The following is an 18,823-nucleotide window of genomic DNA, read 5'->3' as shown; positions in this document are numbered from 1 at the left end:
GTGTGTTCCTCTGGGTCAAAGTCCGCAAACTAACTGTGGCCCACAGGCCAACTCCTCCTGCCTGCTGCTTCCTTTTTCAAGGCCTGTGACTTATAAATGGTTTTTCATTTTTAAATGGTTGAAAAGAAAATCAAAAGAATCATATTTCATGACCCATGAAATCGATATGACATTCAAATTCCAGTGTCCATAGTTTTATTGGTACTCAGCCATGTCCATCCATTTGCCTACGATCAATAGCTGCTTTCAAACTACAATGGCAAAGTTGAATGGTTGCAACGGAGCCCGGCTGGCCCACAAAGCCTAACCTACTTACTCTCCGGCCCTCGACAGAAAATGTTTGCCGCCCCTGCTCTTGGTTTTCCCAACTCTACTGAAGATTTTCCTGTTTCTACAGTAGAAACAACTGCCTTTTAGCTTCCCGGCTTGAAATCTTTCTGTCTGATAAGCTAACGGTGATGCCCCAAAATGTGGATGTTCCTCATGAACATACCAACCACTTTAAAACTGAGAGCCAAGAAAACACCACTGCCATGGTCTGCTGTGAGTGGCTTTCAAAGGAGGGCCTGTGTTGAAATTGGGTAAGACTAATGGATACACTTATTAGCCCTCACTTTCTGATTACAGCCCCCAATACAGAGAAAGGACATGTTACTTACAAGTGACTCCCAATCTTATTGCTGCACAGTAGGTACTGTGGGAGGTAAGCAACAGAGTGCCATTTCCCAGCATAATCCCAAATCACCATTTGCATGTATGAACTGCACAATGAGTTATCAAAGGCTACACAAAAATCCAAAGTCATCGATACAGCCACATGCCGAGGCCTCATACACCGCAGGAATTCAGCGTGAGCTCAGTTCAAGTCAGTTGAAGCTTATGTCCCCTAAGTACTGAATTAATATCCAATCAAAACATTGATGAGCAACACGCCTCCTCTTCCGTCGTCCCTCTGACCTTTAGAATGTGGTTCAACTGCATTTTGAAAAATACTGACTGATGGTGCAGTCACTTTGGAAAAACGTTTGACAGTTCCTCAAAATGTTAAATACAGAGTTACCATACGACCCACCAATTCTACTTCCAGGTACATACCCAAGAGAAATGAAAACATATGCCCCCATAAAAACTTGTACATCAATGTTCATAGCAGCATTATTCATCACCACCAAAAGGTAAATACAACGCGAATGTCCACCAACTGATGAATGTATAAACAAAATGTGATTTATCCATACAATGGAATATTATTTGGCCATAAAAAAAGAATGAAATACTGATTCATGCTGCAACATAGATGAACCTTGAAAACATTACACTACGTTAAAGCCAGTCACAAACTCAAGCTAATTAACATTTTGTAAATTTGTTTTTATTAACAAATTACACTTTTCAAATATTTAAATAAAATATCAAACTTCTTATACATGTTTACTTTGTTAAAACAATTTTTATATATTTGGCTTTAAACAAAAATACCTTAGTAAGATTCCTACTTTAGTTAAATTTAGGTCTATCAGTTTAGTTCTGATTGGTTTTTTTTTTTTAAATAAATAAAAAATCCTCCCCAAATTTATCTTTAAAAGGTTTTAAAAATTACAAAAGTTCTGTGGGGGTTTTTCCTAAAAAAATTAAAGAACCAGAAAATACAAAAAATAAATAACATCAAACTTTAAAATCCCATCTACCAAAAGATAAAAAAAACTTGTACAGAACTTTTGGGGGGGAGGTTAATCTGGGATGTGGGCTTCAACTCCTGACATCTGTGCACCTACGGGCGTTTGGTTGGCTCTTCTGGAAACCTTATCATCTCACTAGATTTATAAGTAGTAATCTCTGTGTTTTTCTAATAAGTTTCAAGGTTAACTAGCAAATCAATTTACAGATAGACACAAATCGTATTAAGAAACTAATAATGCATAGCATTAAGATACAGGAGTCAAATAAAATCTATACTCAGGTGCCCAATTATAATTAATTCTTCAGCTTAATTTTAATTCACAATGTTGACAAGAGAGACTGATGTTAGAAGGTGTCATCCTCTCCTGGTAAGACCCAGAAAAGTTTGTAATGGCTTGCTCAGTATCCAAAATTCTTAGAAGGCAGTAAAAGGGCAATTCATCATGTAGAATTGACTATATAGCCCATAATAATTTAATGATGCTCTATCTACTACCTTCAGTTACAGCAAAGGGTTACCATTTCCTCCTGAAAAAAATCATTTTAAAATAGATGTTCACTTTTGGCAAAACGTAGTTCTGCTTCTCAAAGGGATTTCAGGTGAAAAGGCAAAGATCCAGGGGAGGTGAGGAGGGTGCTTACCTTTACGGTGACTTCATGTGTGGACCTTGGGAACAGTGGCCTCCTCAGCATCCAATCAGAGCAATCACAAAGCGTCTGTCGGGACCTGCCTGGGGAGAAACCCGGAGATTTGAAAAAAACCTTATAATTCTTTGGGAATTATTAACCTCTGACCTCTCCTGTTCCTTTCTGTCTTCTCTTTCAAATTGACGACATTGTTTTTCTTTTTCATCCCAACTCAAACTTAACATATTTTATTGTTTCATAATCCCTGTCTTAAACTTGAACGCAGACTATGCAGTTTCATTTTCAAAGTGAAAAGAGAAATTAAAATGACCAGTCGGTATTATTGTATATGTAGAAATTCTGAGAGCAAAGAGTCTCAAGGTAGATAAAATTAATCTTAGCTCAGATATTACTACTGCTATCATTTAATGATAATTAATGCCCCTTTGAAATATCTTTGCTTTAGGGACTGTAACATATGCAACCAATAAATTAAACTGTACACACCCTTAAGAGAAGAAAACATGTGTTAGAGAAAGTTCAGATATCGCTTGAGCTAACATTTACCATAACTACAGCATGCATATTTGTGTGTATATATCCACCCTAATATATGCTGTGCTCATAAAAACACAGAAACAGTAGAATCTTTTTCCCCCTTTGGCTTCCCTAAAATAAAGCAAAACAAAGGGACTGACTAATAAGTCCCAACTTTTCCATTATTGTACAGGCATACCTCGTTTTATTGCGCTGCACAGATACTGTGATTTTTACAAGACCCTCCACCAGCAAAAAGATTACAAGTCACTAAAGGCTCAGATGATGGTTAGCATTTTTTAGCAATAAAGAATTTCTAAATTAAGGTACGTACGTTGTTTTTTAGACATAATGCTATTGCACACTTACTAGACTATAGTATAGTGTAAATATAACCTTTATATACACTGGGAAACCAAAAAATTCATGTGATTTGCTTTATTGCGATATTTGCTTTATTGCAGTGGTCTAGAACTGAACCCACAATATCTCCAAGGTCTGCCTGTACTCATAGATTTCCATTTCACAGGGGTTCCATTTGTGCTGATTTCTAAAGAAGCCAGGTTTCTCTCTCATAAGATAATCCTTCATATCAAAAACTTGCTTGTATTTTTCTGTCAATATAAACAATAAGCATTCAAAAAGCATTTACTTAGCAACATTTATCTTCTTCCATATAAAATTTCTTTAGTTGTGAATGAATCTAGCTTCCTTACAGAGTTTAAATTATCTATTGTTATCTACAAACTCAAGAACTAAGGAAATTAAACACTCCCCCATTTTCTCTACATTCTTATTCAACAGTCTTAACAAAAAGGTGCCAGGTTTAATAAAATTCAAATCCACAAGTGAAGCTAGAATGAAGCTATTTCTTATTAGTGAATTTATACGGAACCTCATGGAATGTTTTAAGGAAATTCAGGCAAATTATTCCCACTGAGTCATGTTTATAGTTAGGTTGTTAAAGAGAGTAAAAGGATTCTACAGGCAGGTTCATAGCCCTTAAGTTTCATTGCAGTATATTTTTTAAAAACATCATAAGCATATATAAGATAAGAGTAATAAGCAGGGCAATTAAAAAAAATCTACCACCGAAGAAAAATTATGAGATTTAAACAAAATTCCTCTACAACTCTTTAAACATAAATTAAAGGGCACCGGAGTAAAGCAGGCACAAGGGAACACTGATTTTGCTTATAAAATAAAAATACATTTCATCACGAAAAAAATTCTGTAGTGGAGATGAAACAGGACAATACTCCTTATAGTAACCTTAAACAGAAAGCAAATTACTGTTTTCAGCATTGGCTTGTAAATCACCAAGGGAAAAAAAAACAGCCTTATGATGAAATTGCTAAATACCATAAAGTATCAAAATATGAGCAGATGTCACCACAATAAGCCCCAAATTGCTTGAAAATTAAAACATTAAAATCCATAATAATTCAATAAGTAATTAATATACAAACAGCTCTTATTATAAGCTGTTCAGAAAAAAGCTTTAGGATCAAATTCTTATTCTTTGGTCCAAAACAGATGGTAACCTACAAATTAGAGTCTTGGAATTGAAGATTATCTTTTATATATGCTGTTAAACTCAATAAGTATAATTAACATCATCTGTTATAAACGCAAAAAAAGGGAAATATGACTTTAGTTGATGACATTCTTCTGGTTTTGCAACATGTCAAAATTAATTAGTTTATTGCTAGAAACAAGGAATCAAAACGAGAAACCTGACCTTCCAGTATCTGGTCATTACTGATTTTCCCATTATTAGTCCCCAAATAGAACCACTATCAATAAACAGTGCTAGCAAAAAGTTTACGTATTGGAAAATATTTGTGTGAAACGCAAATGATTTTAACAAATGCAATACATTCTTTATTCTCAAAGGTAGTAATAAATATAAAGAGGACTAATTTTCTGGTTGCTTTCAGCTCTTGGCATGACACGGCGTGGACGTGTACTGGAAGTCCTTCCAGGTAGGAGGCGGAAAGGCCCTTAGAACATTCACAATGTGGTGCAGCCATCCCCTCTGTCAAGTCCCAAAATACTTCCATCACTCCAAAAGGAATCCTTGTACCCATTAAGCAGTCACTCCTCATCCACCCTCCCCCAGCGCTGGCAACCACCAGTCTGCTTTCTGTCTCTACGGATTTGCCTATCCTGGAAAATTTCATATATATGAAATCATACAATATCTTTTGTATCTGGCTTCTTTCACTGAGCATTTGTTTTCAAGGTTCAGCCACGATGTAGCATACATCAGTAGCTCATTCCTTTTTATGGCTGAATACTGTTCTACTGTATGGACAGACCACATTTTGTTTATCCATCCATCAGCTGATGGGCATTTGGCTTGTGTCCACTTTCTGGCTATTGTGAATAGTGCCGCTATGAACATTCGCATAGAAGTACGTGTTTGAGCCCGTCTTCCATCCCTCGGGGTATATACCTTGGAGGGGAATTGCCCCACATCATTTTGCCTTTATTGTCCTTTGAGGAAGCCTCCTCCTCTGGAGGACTGAAAGATGCAAACAGGACAGGTGGAGGGAGGCCGAGCTGTGGCGAGCTGGGACCTGGGAACATGGGGACCTGAGGACAAGAGCTGATGGTCTAGCTCCAGCAGGCAGGGCAGTCCGCACAGGGGATGGATGTGCAGGAGGGAGCCAGAAAACCTGCCAACGTGAGAGCCACAGCTGGCAAATGACCAAAAGCTGGAGCCCTGCACAGCAAGCACTGTCTGTCTGACATGCACATGCTGTGGTCAGATCTGAACAGTTCATCTACTTGCTGCCACTGCAGACTAAGCCTTCCCCCACGTCAACCAAATCCTTATGGAGCCCTGGCCAGAGATGAATAAGGCACTATTTCTCTGCTTGGAGCAAACCAAATAACTGCCTGCTCAGAAGCTTTTCAAAGTATATCAGGCAACCAGAGGCACTGGATTTATTTTGTTTGTTTGTTTTTGCCTTCAGCCCCGGATGTCTTTCTAACCCTCCTGGTGGTTTAGCATCAAAGTTTTGAGTTCAGAGTTGCTCATGCATGGGATTATCACAATGTGTCCATGTTTTAACACAGTGGTTCTCAACCAGGGGCGAGTGTGCCCTCCATCCCAGGGGATATCAGGCAATGTCTGGAGACATTTTTCATTGTCACAACTGGAGTGGCGAGTGCTACCAGCATCTAGTGGGTGGAGACCAAGGAGGCTGCCCAACATCCTACAATGCACAGGACAGCCTCCTGCAAGAAAGACTGGTCCACCCCAAAATGTCAATTATTCCAAAGTTGAGAAATTTTATTTTAATAGAACAGATTTTAGAATCGCTAAGTTCATCTCTTCACGTCTTCTGCTTGATTTTTATTGTGAAATATTAGAAGGTGAAATAACACTTTCACACAGATCTTAGATTCAGAAAGAATTGTCTAAGGGATATTTTCACAGATTGTCATAATGCTTTCTTCTTGGTTGCCCAATTTACACAACAAAACAAATAGCCTACATGGATCACTAAGTCAAAAGGATAAACGTACCTTTTTATTGATCATAAATTAAATGCTTAACTGTATAAATATCAATTCTCTCTCTTGCTAAAATAAATCAAATTTCAATAATAAAATTCCTTCAGTTACCTGTGGAGAAGGTAGCATGGAGCAGAACTGGGGCCTCCTGCTAACAGCCAGCACCACTTGCCAGCCACGTGAGGGAGCCACCAGGAAAGCAGATGGTGCAGCCCCAGTCGAGCCGTCAGATGACTGTAGCCCTGGCTGACATCTTGACTACAGCCTCAAGAGAGACCTCAACCAGAACCACCGAGCTAAGTCACACCAGCACTCCCGACCCTCAGAATCTAACACATTGTGAAGGACAGGTAGGAAAGATACCTGGGGCAGGAGGCCTTTTTAGCAAGCACTTCTGCATCATTTTCCACAGACTGGGAACAATGATGTGCAGAGTTGCTGCCAGGAAAACCTAGAACCAAATGAATTTGGAAGCCAAGCAACTGGAGGTTTAAAATAAGTAGGAGAGAGTTTGCCAAAGCATGTTCTTCAGAATGATGTTTTCCAGGTTGTTAGCATGCATTTGGTATGGTTCCACAATGCAACGGGACTGCTATCATTGGGTTAAATAAAGTTATTAAAAAACAATAATAATAGTTAACACGTAATCGCACCTATTGGCTGCCTGGCTCTGTTCTAAGTGCTTTAAACTCACTTAATTCTTATAATAAATAAGGAATCCTACAATGTCACGATGTGTCCTCACTGATGCATCCCAGGCACCACCAACAACAGTGTCATAGCCAGTGCTCACATACACTAAATCATCACTCTACTCTCATGATTTTCTCACAGCGCTGAGCCGCAGGCAGCAGAAATTTTGTGAACCACCTTCTTCATCTTAATCCTCCATGCATCTAGGCATCCACATAGACGATGATATTCCATGCTCAATATTTGATGGTTTGCCCAACTCTCCCAAATTTCCCTTGGAAAGACTTCTCAAGGATATGTTGAAATTTTAAAGACAACTTTCTGATGGACTTTGAATACAAAAGTCACTAAGCACTCCAATAAAGGCTTTGCTACTAGAAGACTATGTGTTCTCCAAGAGAAATATAAAACCAATGTGCATTTTTTTTACACTTTGGAAGCTTGCAATGTAAAGATGACAGTATTTGACTAAAATGAATGCAAATGTGCCAAGATGGTAATGACTTATAAAAATAAATGTTACTTTTAATATCATAATAGTGTCAAGAAGTAGGGCAGTTCCAGATGAGCCCTTATCCATAGGGAATTAAAACCAGGCCATCATCCTCATTTCTCTTTTTACTCACCCAACTAGGAAAATGGGTACTGCGAGGTAAAAAGTCACAATGCATTGATTACTTCCTCATATCTTATCATCTCGCCTTTAATAAAAACTCACTTTTGGAATACCCTTTACTTAGGTGGTTTATTTTCTGCCCCTGTAGTAAATGTGTACCTGTGTCTGTTTATATGTAAACCAAAAGAGAAAACACCAAAGGGACCCCTTCCCTTTAAAATTTATATTTATGACACAGAAAAAATGTTTTATATTGTTTTCTTAATGATTAATGACACTAATTTTGTACACAAAGTCCAAAGGCCTACCCTTTAATATTCTTTAAAGATGAGCATATATATCATAAACATACCAGAAAGCTATAAATTAAAAACAAGTAACATCTTAAAATGTTTTTCTTTTAAAAATAGTCTGTATGGTTAACTGATAAAATTTGCTATCCAGTGTCTACAGAAAAAATTTGGAGTTTGAATGTTTTTTGGAATCAACATTCCAGTACTGTTATCTGTAATCTTGGGTGCACCATCAATTTTCTTTTAGTGCGCATTAACTCGTCAATGGATCATTACCGTACAAATGCGAGAGAAAAAGAGTTTGGTAAATTTTTGACCTCCATTTGAGATGGGGAAGATGGTTACTATTGGAGCATGCCCATAAAGCTGGCAGTTACCCAAACAGTTACTGCTGGTCCCCCTTTCACAAGCTACTGTTTACACACTCTACACACTGCTAGGGAAATGCCCAAGAGACTGCTAGAGAAAAGCCCAAGAGCTTCTGGGTAACCCAATTCGCTATGGTTCAAGTAGTCAACATGGAGTTACAAACATGCAAAAATAATAAATACTGATTTTCATCATCATTTCCAAAATTGGGTTTAGTGTTTGTTTTAGTGTTCATTCTTGAAACACTAGTTCTTAGAGATGGTAACATATGACTTAAAGCAAAGATTCCAAGACTAAATAAGTTTGGGAAATTCTAGGTTAAAAAGGTAAAACAGATCAAAGCAGCTAAACAAATCCCACGCAGGATACACACCACAGAAAACTCCAAGAAGACACAATCCATTTCCTGAAAGTCAGCAACAAAAACCTCCTGAAAGCAGCACGAAAAACAACACCAATACGCCTGCGGAAAAAGATAACAAAATCTGAAAACTTCTTGTCAAAAACAATGAAAGCCAGAAGACAATGGGATAAAATCTTGAAAGAGTGAAAGAACGTGTCAACCAAAAATTCTGCACTCAGACAAAATATCTTTCAAAAACGAAGGCAAAATGACGACTTTTCCAGACAGACAAATGCAGAGAGAATTCATTGCCAGTAGACCCTGCCCTACAAGAAATATTAATGAAAGTTTTTTTGGTTGTTTTTTTTCTTGCTGGGAAAGATTCACTCTGAGCTAACACCTGTTGCCAATCCTCCTCTCTCTCTGTTTTTTTCCCTTCCCAAAGCCCCAGTACATAGTTGTAGGTCCTTCTAGCTCTATGTGAGCTGCCACCACAGCATGGCTATGGACAGACGAGTGGTGTGGTTTCACCCCTGGGAACCGAACCCGGCCCACTGGAGTGGAGTGCGCCAAACCTTAACCAGTAGGCCATCAGGGCTGGCTCAACGGAAGTACTTTAAGGGGAAGAAAAATGAGCTCAGATGGAAATTTGGATTTATGCAAAGGAAAGATGAGTGGCAGAAATGGTAAATATAGGAGTCAATATAAAAATCCTTCTCATCTTAAAATTTCTTTTACATATAATTAACTGCTTAATGCAAAATAAATAACCATGTATTTCTTTAAACATATATAAAAGTAAAATGTATGACAACAGTAGTACAAAGAACTAATTAAGGAAAGAAGAAAAATAGAGGTACATTGTTGTTAGTGCTTATACATGATGTGGAAATATATCATCCAAATGTAGAGGGTGGTAAGTTAAAGATGCACATTGTAAATGTCAGAGCAACACTCTACAACAAAGAGGTACAGCTAATAAGCTAAAAGTAAACTAGAATCATAAAAATTCTCAATTTATGCAAACGTATGCAGGAACAGAGGGTAAAAAAAACCCCAGAATGGCACAAATAGAAATCAAATAGCCAGTGGTAAATGGTATAACCCTTCTAATTAAAAGGCTGAGATTGTGAGACTGGAGAAAAAAGCAAGACCAAACCCTATGCTTTCAATAACAAACTCTCTTTGAATAAGTATATATTCTGTCTATGAATGTATATGTATGTATGTATATATATCTCATATAATATATTGATCATATATTATTGATATGTATTGTCTTTGAATACATGTATTCTGTTCAATTTATCATTTTCCTCCTTTGTGATTTCTTCCATTTCTTACCTGCTTCATGCATGTGGGGAAGATGTTTTCGAGGTGAAGAAATCGTATAAGAGGAAACATAACACGGGGTGATTCCCGGACATGGAGAGAAACCTGCCTTTAGGAAGAGATTCCTAAGCGAAGGTAATACTACACGGTGGTCCTGGTCAGCTGGAAGACTATAGAGAGCCCAGACCACCAGGCTCCTTAAGAAGCCTGAGCATTATCACACTGAGGTTGCATTCAGTTGTTCACTTAAGACACTTCTAGGGGACTGAGGAATATACTACTGAGAAGTCACAGCCTCTGCTCTTAAAGGCATGTTACAGCTGAAGAAGTGCTTTGATCGGGGGTGGCAGACTTGGAGGAATGGGGCAGAAATGGCTTTCCAGAAGCTCCACGCTTGGCCTCATTCTGCTCCCCACTCCCCCACATATGATCTATAACCCCAGTGAACTTCCCACGTCAATCTCAGTCTGAGAGTCTCTTTCCTGCGAATCCTTCAAACAATGGCCCCAACAGCACCTGGGACAACATCCCACATATGACTGCCACGTTCTATCAAGAGCTTCTATCATGAATGCTGCTAACACTTCTTATTTTTTTTGTGTGTGTGTGAGGAAGATCAGCCCTGGCTAACATCCATGCCAATCCTCCTCTTTTTGCTGAGGAAGACTGGCCCTGGGCTAACATCCGTGCCTATCTTCCTCCACTTTACATGGGACGCCGCCACAGCATGGCCTGACAAGCGGTGCGTCGGTGTGCGCCCAGGATCCGAACCCGGGCTGCCAGCAGCGGAGCACGCGCACTCAACCGCTACGCCACGGGGCCAGCCGCGACTATCTTCTATTTTTTTAATCAGAAAAAGTGATAGAATTTTGTATCTTTGATGAAAAAGTGCACAAGCCAGGCATTTTAATAAATACATGCTGGTACTCGTTATGTGCATCTCACATGCAGAGAAAAACAGGAACTCCCCAAAACACTTATGATGAAATGTTCTTGATGTTCTCTACTTTCCGTCTAGTTAGGCTGCTCTATTTATTATCGCCCTCCCTCAACCCTTTCTGAAACTGACCTTAAAAGTTGGGAGACACACCTAGATATGGCAACAGAAGAGGGGAAATTCCAGAGCCACAGAGCAGGGATGAGCACACTTTTTCTCTGTAGAGCGGATGGTAGGAATTTTGGACTCTGCCGCCATACTGCCTCTGTTACAACTACTCAACTCTGCCGAGTAGCTCAAAAGCAGCCATTCACAATGTGCAAATGGATGGGCGTGGATTGTTTCAATAAAACTTTATCTACAAAAAACAGCCTGGGGCCGGGTCGGCCTTTGGGCAGTAGTCTGCCAACCTCTGCCTTGGCGCAATATCATGTTAGATTTATTAAGTCCTGCACTCATAACTCACTACTAAATCAGACAACTTACTAATATCATCAGGGTGACTCTAGACAGCCAACACCCAAAGGAAGAAGTGCTTTATTCTAGGAGTAAACCAGGCCTGTGCTTTGTCACTGAGAATGACCACAGTGGAAGCGGGAAGCAGGAACGTGGCCTGGTCCCTGGGATGGTCACAGAGCTGCCACCAGGAGTCCTTGGGACAGTCGTGCAATCGTCACATTAGGCTAAGATGTTGCCCTCAGAACCGAAATGCAAAAAGTCTCATAAAAACTTCCCAATCCTTTTATAGGTCACAGAAATGTGAAATTGAACAGAATAATCTCACCAGTTTGGAAATGACATCTTTAATTTTTTTTGCCTTTTAAAAATTATTTTTTAATAGACTTTAGTTTTTAGAGTAGTTTTAGGTTCACAGCAAAATTGAGAGGGAGGTACAGGGATTTCCCACAAACCCCCTACCCCTACACCCCCCAGCCTCCCTTATTCTCAATAGACCCCACCTGAGGGTACCTGTGTTATAATCGCTGAACCTATTTGGACATATTTTAATCACCCAAAGTCCATGGTTTACATTAGGGCTCATTCTTGGTATTGAGCATTCTATGGATTTGACAAATGTATAATGACGTGTCCACCATTATAGTATCATAAAGAAAAGTTTTACTGCCCTAAAAACCCTCTGTGCTGGCGCCAGCCTGGTGGTGTAGCGGTTAAGTTCACGCGCTCCATTCAGCAGCCCAGGCTTCGCGGGTTCGGATCCTGGGCACAGACCTATCCACTGCTTATCAAGCCCTGCTGAGGCGGCGTGCCACATGGAGCAACTAGAAGGATGTACGACTATGACATGCAACAATCTACTGGGGCTTCGGGGACAAAAAAGGAAAAGAGGAGGAGGATTGGCAACAGACGTTAGCTCAGGGCCAATGTTCCACACACACACACACACACAAAAAAAAACCTTCTGTGCTGTACCTATTCAACTCTCTCCCACCCCAACCCTTGGCAACCACTGATCTTTTCACTGTCTCCATAGTTTCGCCTTTTCCAGAATGTCACAGAGTTGGAATCATAGTACACAGCCTTTTCAGACTGGCTTCTTTCACTTAGTAATATGCATTTAAGGTTCCTCCATGTCTTTTCATGGCTTGATAGCTCATTTCTTTTTAGTGCTGATAATATTCCATTGTCCGGATGGACCACAGTTTATTTATCCATTCACCTACTGAAGGACATCTGGTTGCTTCCAAGTTTGGGCAATGATGAATAAAGCTGCTATAAGCATCTGCGTGCAGGTTTTTGCATGAATGTAGGTTTTCAACTCCTTTGGGTAAATTTTGTTTTAAATGTCATTAAAATTATATAAGTAATACATGTTCATGGGGGACATTTTAAGTGCTTCTCAATTACAGGTAATTTTGCCCCCCTCAAGGGTCACCTGGCAATGTCTGGAGATATTTCTGGTTGTCACAACTTGGGGGAAGGGTGCCACTGGCATCTAATGGGTGGGGAGAGGCCAGGGATGTTGCTCAACATCCTACAACACACAAGACATCTGCTCCACGAGAAAGGATTATCCGGCCCCAAATGTCAATAGTGCTGAGGTTGAGAAATCCTGATATCAGGGTAAAACGTTCAAAGTCTTTCAACCCGCTCCAAGTCCTCCCACTCTCATCGTGCAGAGATAGCCTCTATCAGTAAGCTTCGTTTGTAGCCTCCTAGAATTTTCTACAAGTGTGTTCTTTGTAACACAAATACATTTTGCTAACCAAAATCTTTTAATTTAGTCATGAGAAGCACTTATCAGTGGTTTTCATCATTAAAATTCTTGAACAACAAGGTTGATTATGTACTCACCCATATGAAATAACTCCTTGCCCTCCCATTTGCACAGGAAGTGTACATTTTATAAAGTCCCTTTATGTCCACTGTATAACTTAACCATCACAGGAACTCTGTTATTCCCACTGTATGTGAAAAGGCTGGAGATCTGGAGAGTGTAAGGGAACAGTCTACACTGCTTTCATAGCCAGTAAGTGGTAGGATTTGAACCCCAAATTCTGGCTTCACTTTGAGTGCTCTCATCATTTCAGATCCCACCAATTCATGATTTACAATAATTTGGATAGAGGCAGGCAGTAATTTATTTTTGCACAATGGAAATAAATAGGAACTTGCAACTGATGATACAATTTATCAGAAGTCTTCCAAACACTTTGAATGACAATTTGCATATATACAATGCACCCATTACACATGATTCTAACTCCTTCATTTGGTTAATGTTTAATACTTTGAGTTGGTCTGAAATTTATTCAGCAAAAGCACTGTACCTACAAGCAACTGGGTTCAATTCATTTTTGGATTTTCTATGATACTTAATTTTTTCCACCCAACTCACATCAGACTTTCCTACAGGTAGTCTGTATGTCTAGAACATCGTACTTGGAACAAGAGTGAGCCATCACGGGGTTTGCATTTTGTTCACACGTGCATCTCTCCCATTAAGTCAAACCCAGCCTCACAGCGTCTTAGATCACCAGTGAATATCTTATTCATAAAGACCATTTATTTACAGATGAGGAGAATGAGCAAGTGGGTCATTCGTCTCACCAACAAAGCAGCAGAGTATGCAGTCGGTTGAGTAAATGAAACCTTGAAAAAGGAATTTCCTTTTTGATGCATGGAATTCGGTTCTTTAGGAGTAAAACCTATGCAATTTCTCCATATCCTAAGTCCGCTTAAAATTCTTGCTCTGTTGGTCGATCTGCCTGGAAGATGGAATGCTTCCTTTATTCCATCACTGTTACAGGCAATTTGCAAAATCACGAGCAACAACTATTATGAATACAAATGACTGCAAAATCACAGTGAAATATGTTCAGTGCACTTTCACTGTGTGTTCTTACATCAGGCCTAATTTCGCACAACAATAGCTTCTGAATATGTGTATTTTCTAATTCATAAAATGAATGTTGCCACCTTTGTAAGAATTCTGATTCCTCGGTGCCCTTTCCTACCCTGTGACGTTGCTAAGTAGCATAAATTGTACGTGTGGGTGCGTTCAGTCAGTCCCCTGAAGACGGGGCCCGGAAGGACATGCCGTTTGGCTCTCTCCGACACAACGGCTAGTCACCTTCTCTCCATCCTCGCTTTTATATAGCTGATCTGCAATGACTCCACTTTATTCTCACGTGTGGTTGCCACCAAAGGCAGTCAGTCGGTAGGATGAAATCATTTAGGGAAACAAACACTTCAGAGAATTTGCTTGAAGCATGACCAAGAAATGTATCATTGAACTGAAAACCACTCTGACATAAATCCTATGAGGCAGGCAGGCATTCCTGAGCTCAGTAATTGAACGGCAGGGGACACTGAGAGACGACACAGCTCATGGAGCAAAGGCCAGCGTGGGGCCTGGCCTTACATCTGTCAAAAAGACTCGTGTTTTTCTATAACCTGAAAGGGCGACTGAATCTCGAGACAGAAAAAAGAGCACATGATTTAAAACTTTCTGTGAGTCCAATCTCTGCAGACTGGCGGTCAGAATTCCCTGATTCCCGCGGGCTCCTGATGGTCCCCCGCTGGCTTTACAGTCGGGGCCTGGAACGCTGACCTCACATAACACACTACAGGGCGTCTCGTCTCGCCCCATCAGGAATACTATGTCGAAGTGTGCACACGTGGCAGGCAGAAAGAGAAACACATAGCACTTGTGTCGTGCTTCAGAGTTACACGAATTCGGTCTTCACTGCAGCTGTGTCCTCCACATCATCACCACCCCCCACTATCTCAGAGACTGGGACAGTGCATCGCCAGGGAGGCTGGAGCCTGGAAGCGATCCTAGGTTATCTGGCCTGAAATCCCATCAGCTGTCCACTTACACCACAACACCTGTCTTTAGCTGGCACTTTTAAGGGACTCCTAAAAATAAAAGATAAAGGGGCCGGTCTGGTGGCGCAGTGGTTAAGTGCATGCGCTCCCCTTCGGCGGCCTGGGGTTCGCAGGTTCAGATCCCGGGCGCGTACTGACGCACCGCTTATCCAGACACGCTGTGGTGGCGCACCATATAAAGTAGAGGAAGATGTGCACGGATGTTAGCCTAGGGCCAGTCTTCCTTAGCAAAGAGAGGAGGATTGGCATGGATGTTGGCCCAGGGCTGGGCTTCCTCACACACAAAAAAATAATAAAAAAATAAAAAACATGCTCATTCTTCTACCAGTTTGCATTTGCCTCGAAGGTCAAACTCTTGCCTGTATTTTGCTCGCCCGTCTCAATCACACTGTATTTATACCCAGTCTTAAGTTGGCTTTCTCTTCTCTGGATTCCAGTGTGGCCTTGTTTTCCAGAAATTGCACTCAGTGCCTGGAAAAGGTAGTGTCTCCCTTGCAACGCATGCCGGGAGACTCTCTGAGAAGCAGCGTAGCCCTGGAGTGACCTCAGCTAAATCTCAGAATCCCTCACTGAGGGCTGTGTGTACCCTGGTGAATAACTTAACCTCTCTGAGCCACTAAATGGGCACAGTACTTTATAATTGCACTGCACAAACTCACATATTCAAACACATGTGGAGCCAGACACATAGGCTCGTAACAAATGACAGTTATGATTATAGTCACAGAATGGGAATCACTGCAAACACTGGTCACTGGAACGCTGCTGTGTTCTTTTTGTTCTAGTAATCACTCTTGCAGATTAAAAAACAAAAATAAAAACAAGATGAACCTTAGGTGAATTTTACCACCACAAAAAAAAAAAAAAAAAAAACCAAGATGAACCTACAACATTTTCACCAGTCACTCCCTCAAAGGAATACATTTGAGAAGTTTCTGAAAAGGGACCAAAATAGCCATACTAGTAAAAGTGGGACTGAATGAAGTTTCATTTCAACTGGAACATAATCACATTTCTCTGTGGTTTTCCTAAACGGAAACATATTACTTGGTTCTCAAATACTGAATTTTTAAACGAGCAAGTGTGTTTGAGAAAGGAAAAAAGAATAGGTCCTTATAAAAAAAAAAATCAGATTAAACTGCATAAAGATGATGAAATTCTTGCACAGCTGTTTACTGATACGTTCGTGCTATACTTACCAAATGATTTTCTCTGCCCACTCTTCTCTCTTTTATTGATCCCATTTTATCACTCTAGCAGGCAACAGGCTTCTTCTTTGTGCAAATATAATTACAAACAATTTAAAAAAGAGAAAATGCAAACAACTCATTTCCTACAAAAACTAAACATAGGAAAAATAGAACTTAAGTGTATTTCCTAGTTTAAGCTTAGCCTGATTTGCTTTAAGCCTGTTCAAATTTCTCTTAGGTCCTAAGATCACCTTGATGAATTAAATAAAATAATATGTTAAATGCATCCTTATGTAACTACCTGTAGTATAGCTGGGTGTGTATGTGAAGAAGCTCTGGCGCTGATAGTTCCAACAACAACTTAAACTCTGAATAAAGTGTTATCCTAAAATGATATTTTGAAGATGTTGTTAAAATGAAAGAAGATGTGAAACGGAGGAAACCGATGCTATTTCAGATTTCCGGGTGTGTGAACAGAACTTGTCACAAGTCACACACAGCCCTCACTGCACAGAAAGGCTCTTTGCAAAAAAAAAAAAAAAAATGCTGAAAACACCCTCCAGTTCCAAGTATGACATTTACATGGTTTTATAGAAATATCACAGATTAAAAATAGAAGATGCTGCCTTTTAGTAGGGTACAAACCTTATCCAAAAAGTAGTCTACAAAAAAGTAAGTGGGGGCCCAGCCCTGTGGCTTAGCGGTTGAGTGCGCGTGCTCTGCTACTGGCGGCCCGGGTTCAGATCCCGGGCGCACACCCACGCACCGCTTCTCCCGCCATGCTGAGGCGGCATCCCACATACAGCAACTAGCAGGATGTGCAACTATGACATACACCTATCTGCTGGGGCTTTGGGCTCAGGGCTGGTCTTTCTCAGCAAAAAGAGGAGGATTGGCATAGATGTTAGCTCAGGGCTGATCTTCCTCACACACACACACGCACACAAAAAAAGTAAGTGAATTTTGAGAAATCGTCCTCAATTTGGTTCCTCTGTGATACAGAGATTGACCTCCTATTCAAAGGAAAGATAGTTCCTTAAAAGACAGGAGAGGGATCCAAATTGTGGAACTGGCAACAGAAAAGGAAATGTATCTGAAATGGGTGAGTCTTCAAAACTCAAAGAAGAGGGTTTTGTGCTCTGTATCTCCCACTGAAGGAAGTCTCCCTGGGGGCGTAAGCAACAAAAATTGATACTTAAATGTGAAAAAGTGACAGAAATGAGGTTTAGAACAGTGTGATTCATTAGGTGGACAGCTTGATAAATCTACTGGGACATGTACATGGGCAGAGCAGGCAACAGATGTAACTATGCTTGTGTGACTTATAATTTTAACCTATTCGATTAGAGGTTGGCAAATTTGTTCTGAAAGGGCCAGAGAGTAAATAATTTCCACTTCATGGGCCACACGGTCTCTGTTACTCAATTGAGAACCACTCATTTCTACCTTTGTAGTGAGAAACTGTCATAGACAATATATAAATCGATGGGTTTAGCTGTGTTCCACGGAAACTTTAATTACGTACAATGAAATTTGAATTTCATAGAATTTTCATGCATCATGACTTGTTATTCTTCTTTTGATTTTTTTTTAACCATTTAAAAATGTAAAAACCATCCTTATCTTGTTGACTGTACAAAAGGAGGCAATGGGCTAAATTTGGCCTGTGGGCCATAGTTTGCTAACTCTTGTGTTAGATAAACATGAGTCATGGGTAGATTCCATTTCTATCATATCTCACACAGATTACTTAAAAACGAACCTTCAGGAAAACAGTATGATGGTTACTCAAAAAATTAAACATAAAATTACCATATGACACAACAATTCCACTTCTAGGTATATACCCAAAAGAACTGAAAGCAGGGACTCGAACAGATATTTGCACTCCAATGCTCACAGTAACATTATTCACAAATAGCCAAAAGATGGAAACAATCCACATGTCCACTGATGGATGAATGGATCAACAAAATTTGGTATATACACACAGTGGAATATTATTTAGCCTTTAAAAAGAATGAAATTCTGACACATGCTACAACATCACGAAACTTGAAGACATAATGCTAAGTGAAAGAAGCCAGACACAAAAGGACAAATACTGTATGATCTCACTTATTTGAGGTAGAGTACTGGAGTAGTTTATTTGAAAATAGAGGCAGAAAGTAGAACGGTGGTTGCCAGGAGCTGGGGGAGGGGGAAACGGAGAGGAGAGTTATTATTTAATGGGTACAGAGTTTTAATTTGGCAAAAGGGAAAAAGTTCTAGAGATGGATGATGAATATACTTAATGCCAATAAACAGTACCCTTAAAGATGTACAAAAATG

The 18,823-nt window shown here is 39.9% G+C and overlaps 1 protein-coding gene across 8 annotated transcripts in view; it reads right to left on the bottom strand.

Annotated features, from left to right (window-relative positions):
• TBL1X (transducin beta like 1 X-linked) overlaps window positions 1-18,823 on the bottom strand; it is a 223,168-nt gene that overhangs the window by 65,761 nt on the left and 138,584 nt on the right. For all 8 annotated transcript variants that reach the window (XM_058535402.1, XM_058535403.1, XM_058535401.1 and 5 more), the window contains one exon: window positions 2,323-2,411. The gene's annotated coding sequence lies outside the window, so the exon portion shown is untranslated. The remainder of the gene's footprint in view (window positions 1-2,322; window positions 2,412-18,823) is intronic.

Source organism: Diceros bicornis, chromosome X, assembly GCF_020826845.1.
Source record: "Diceros bicornis minor isolate mBicDic1 chromosome X, mDicBic1.mat.cur, whole genome shotgun sequence".
NCBI lineage: Eukaryota > Metazoa > Chordata > Mammalia > Perissodactyla > Rhinocerotidae > Diceros > Diceros bicornis.
This window is presented reverse-complemented; position numbering and strand designations above follow the sequence as displayed.